Raw genomic sequence first — 5,256 nt, 5'->3', positions numbered from 1 at the left:
CAGCTTTGTGTCCTTGTTCTAGAATGAAACCATTTGATTCTACCTGAGCCCTTTCTGGAGTCTCGGTGAGAGGGAACTGGTCAGATTGTTTTGTTTTTGATTAATGGTTTGTTTTTTTTTTTTTTGTTTTTTTTTTTTGTGTGAGAGAGATATGTACTATTCTTTCCCCCTTATCAATCTCCTCTAGTAGATGTATTTATATTCTTATTGATATACATTTTTTCACTCTCTGAATTACGGGATCTTCTGCTAGTGTCTGGGTGGCACCCATGCGGCGATGTGGTGTAGTGGTATGACACTCGCCTTCGGATCAGAAGTTCTGGGGTTCAAGACCCGCTCTGAGTATTGCATATTTGAGTCCTTGGAAAAGTCTCTCTATCACATTCTCTCACCATACTCAGGTGTAAAATGAGTACTTGGCCATCAAAAGCTTTATCACTGTCCAAAAAAAAAAAGTGTAATATTACTTCACATGTGTCATGTCTTGTCCTAGATGTTAAATACTGCTGTTGGCTAGGGACCCCTTGTAAAGTTCTTTGTGCTTTAAGCTTGTTTAGTAGATATTGCTCAATATAAAAGCTTCAGTTTTTTAGTGTTGCCTCAAACTAGACATAAATGCTAATTGCTCTAGTATCCGTTTCTATTCTCGTTTTGAACCAAAATACCAGTTTTGCTGTATATATTAAAATTTAATACATACAGCAAAACTTGTATACCAAAATGTGTATACCAATTTGTGTTCCATAAAAAAAAAAAAAACTGCAGTAATTGATACAATGGTATATTTTTGAACAGACATATAAAGCCATCAAAGTTTTTTGTATGAGAGAGCAGGTCTTAATTTTAGCAAGCTTTCCTCTTCCCTTCATTTATTTATGTTTTAAAACTTTTATTGTTTTCCTATTTAAAAACATTTTTCCTCCTTAACCGGATTTTTCTGTTTATGTTTCTGTTGGTTTCTCCTGGGGATGAGTTGAGGTGGGGGGGGGGGGGGGGGGGACGGGGGTGTAGAGGCGTGAAAACGATTTTATTTATGAAAACATTTTTGAACAATTTATTTTTTTTAAATGCTCAAGGATAATATACATAAATAACATAAAGCTATTTGTTGCTTGTTCAAAATATCTAGCTTTTATTTTTATCACTTAAGTGTTGTGTCCTCAATTGTATGATGTAAATATATATTTTATATATAAGTATAAATTATATTAGAAGAAATTCAAATTTGTTTTTCAATCATAGCACTGTAGCTATATTAAGATAATTGTAAATAATTTAAACGACAAGACTATATACTTCATATTTAAATTGATGAGAAATTATTTGGAACCTTTTGCACTTTTGTAAAATCATCCTGCTGATTGAGTCTACTTTAATTACACACCTGCCTTTTATATAAAAGATTCGTAATGTTACGAAGATTTCATAGATATTTACCTACACTACTTGCCCATTGATCCTGTTTTATGCTGTAGTTTCTAAGTGTTTGGTAGGATCTCCTGTATATTACTACCTCTGATGACCCTTTCTATTTGGCTATCTGTTTTTGTCCTGGAATGAGTCAATTTGTCCCTAACTTTTCAGTGAGAAAGGCAGTTGGATGAAATTTGTGAATTTTTCAGTGTGATTAAAAAAAAAAAAATTATATCTCTCAGCGAATGTGAATTTGAGGTCCTCTATGTACCTTTCTTAATGCGTTGATTTCTTGCTAATGTTTGTTTTAGACTTTGGGTTTACTGGTATCTTGCAGCTGGCATTTTGTGTTTCTTAATGTTCTATAATATTTTTTAAAAGTGAGATAATATACATGTGTTGCTATTATAAAATCAATTGAAGGCTATACAATGAACTTCCACAAAGTCAATCTTACTATGTATTATAATGCTCACGTAATGTGTATGTAGGATATTTTGACGGTTTCAGTGGTTCTATATTTTAAGTTTTTACAACCAATAATGTGACACAAGGCGACTAAAAAATCAAAGTCCAAGAAATTGCTTATAACTTTGACTGCACTTGTCTTCACCAGAGTGTAGGGCATCCACCTGCATTAATAGAAGTAACATTTTGAATTTGCTATTATGAAATAATCAAGAATTTAGTGTTAAAATGATAATTTTGCGATCATGTCATATTTGGTGCTGAATTCAAGCAAAACAGCTTGCCCACTATTTAAGAATACTTTTTAGAGCTTGCCAAAGAAAAGAGGATGAAATTTTAAAAGCAGACATATGTGCTGAGTTGGGTTATATTATTTGAATGATTTTGCATGTTTGTGAAGTGCAGAGTACAAAAATCATTAGAAAGAACATGGCCCTTGGAAATTGCTGTTGCACTAGATTGATTTAAACATTTTTATAGTTCTCAAGATTAGAGGGAAACCATAACTGAAAATACCCACCAAAACAAAATTGAACAGTGGCTTATTATAAGAATTTAAGAGAAACACCTCAAAATCTGTTTAAGGTTTTTCATTAAAAGAACAAAATCCACCAACAATCTACTTAAACGTGTTTTGAAGCAAACTTGACAAATACCATGCAGATGGTGTCTTATGATATCCTGTAAATTTTTGGTACTGTTTATCTTGAACAGATCACAAATTTATGATTATTGCAGTTTTTGTGGGTATTCTTTTCAGGGGTCATCTGATATATGGTTTGAATATATCATGTGTGCATCGGTGTAAGATTTCCGGCTTTTTGAAATGAATTTTAATTTCTTTCCACCTTTTAACCTATTTCAAAATCCTCCATCTGGTTTGGAAAAAATAAAAGGAAATAGAAAGTAGAAACCCCCCCCCCCCCCCAGCTAAAATCAAATGAAGAAAACAAAAATATAAAATTATAGCAGAACAGGATTTGATCTTGATGACCTTGAAGTAAGGTGATACCCCATACTCTACCACACACAATTTCATTCACAATATGGGGTGGGGGGCATAAGTTCAGGCTGTTTTTTTTTTGTTTCAGAATGTTTCAGGCTTTTTTGGCCAAACCTACTTGTGTATGTTTCAGCATTATTATTATTATTATTATTATTATTATTATTATTATTATTATTATTATTATTATCATTATCATTATCATTATACTGTTTTGATAAGAATTATATGATAAATATCTGTGATCTTAATCTTGTCGGGTTTACTGTATTTGATTGAATTTGAATGAAACTAAGATAATGAATTAGCTATTATGACTTATGTACGTTTGATATTTACATTTAGATTTACCTTTTCTCTCTCTAAACAAAATAATGTACTCTAATCAGGATGCACACTCGCTGTGGTCACTGAGAGGGTCTTCTTTACTCATAATTTGTTATTGCTTTCTGTAATGAGTTAGTTTTGTCCAGACTCATGTGAGAAATGTTAATTTTTTCCCCCCTTGTTAATCATCTGGAAGAATGTGTATTAGTCAGAACTAACCGATTTGTTCTCATTAGTGGGTATCCTTTGCCATCATCAGTGTGACCTTTTGACCTCCCATGGTGGGCAAGAGGTCACTTGCTGTGTCTTGTATTCCCCTAAATCTGATTTTTTGACGCCTTCAATTTTTGTCATTGAATAGGATTACTTGGTTTTGTCCTAGTCCTTAACTGGTAGGGAAACAGGCAAATGTATAGAGTTAGTTTTTGGTGGTGATTTTTTTTCATTGTAAATTATCTCTCTGCTATGTACTTTGCATGCGGTCTTGGATTTTTAAAAAGCATTGTGAATCTAAAAGATGAAATCTGTGTTTCCATCAGTTATTGTGTAATCTGCTTGCATTTTCAATGCTGTGAAATAGACATTCTCAACACTTGATTTTACATTTCAAAATCCACGTTTCAAAGAAAGACAGCAATACACACTGAAAACTGTTAATCTTATGAGTATAAAATTTTGTTATTCCTTATTTTCACCACATTTTGAAAGGGTGTGTTCATGTATATACTTTACATAAGACCTTATGTTTCATTCAGTGGTTACTGTAAAGCTGCATAAGGTTTGAATTCAGAGTGACTATGTTTACCCTGAGTTTTTATGGTGTTAAGAAGCTAACTTATGAGTGAATTATTTGTCTCGAAAAAATCAATCCACAATGATTTTTGTAATTCGAGTAGCGTTTCCAAGTTTCAATCAAATTCATAAGCTAGATTTAAAAATACAGGTCAAATTGCACGCTCTTGAGTTTTGAAACAAACTATATCAACGAAATGCAATGTGAATTGATATCATGTACATGTTGTCAAATAAACGGTGCTTCCATGGTAAGTGTTCATTTTGTGTTTCTTTTTCCTTGTATTATCTAGAACTAGCAATGCTGGATGGGGTTCTTGACTTCCCATAGTGGGCAGTGAGGTACTTACTGTGTCTTCTATCCCCCTATATTTGTTTTCCAACTTGCTTTCTGTCTTTGTCTTGGAATGAGATTACTTAGTTTTGTCCTGGCCCTGGTCGGAGTCCTCGGCTGGGAGGGAAACAATTAAATGTATGGTTATTGTTTTGGGAGGTGATATTTTTTCCTTGTAAGACATCTCTTTGTTATATATTATATTTATTGCATTGGATCCTGACCTCCCATAGCGGGCAGGGAGGTACATACTGTGTCTTCTATCCCCTTATATCTGTTTTCCAACTTGCTTTCTGTCTTTGTCTCGGAATGAGATTACTTGGTTTTGTCCTGGCACTGGCCGGAATCCTAGCTGGGAGGGAAACAGTCAAATGCATAGTTATTGTTTTGGGAGATGATATTTTTTTCCTTGTAAATCATCTCTCTGTTATGTATTATTTTTATTTTGAATGTATAATGTACGCATTTGAGTGTGTTCCTCTTTGTTGGATTTTGTGATTGTGTCTGGATGAGACTTGTAGGTGATTTCAAACTAAGTACATTGGTGGTATGCTCTTGGAATCTACATCTGATCCCTATTTGTTCTCAGTTCCCCTTTGTCTTACTTTTTCTTGGGTGCTTTAATTGTAATTCTAGAACTTTTTACTATACCATTTTCTTCCTTTTTACTGGCGCTGATATAACCTAAATGTGTTGCAAGCGCCGTAAAACCCTTAAAAACAAAAAAAAAAACGAGTGTGTACCTCTAAGTGGGATCCTGTGATCATGTCTGGATGAGACTTTTAGGTGATCTCAAACTAAGTACATTGATGGTATGTCCTTGGAATCTACACACTTTCCCTATTTGTACCATTCCCCTTTGTCTTACTTTTGATAGGATGCTTTAATTGTAATCATAGAACTTTTATACTATCCTGTT

This window comes from Berghia stephanieae, chromosome 1 (assembly GCF_034508935.2).
Source record: "Berghia stephanieae isolate SIO BIC M18660-M18661 chromosome 1, UCSD_Bste_1.3, whole genome shotgun sequence".
Lineage (NCBI taxonomy): Eukaryota > Metazoa > Mollusca > Gastropoda > Nudibranchia > Aeolidiidae > Berghia > Berghia stephanieae.
The sequence above is the reverse complement of the archived record's forward strand: the minus strand, read 5'-3'. Positions refer to the sequence as shown.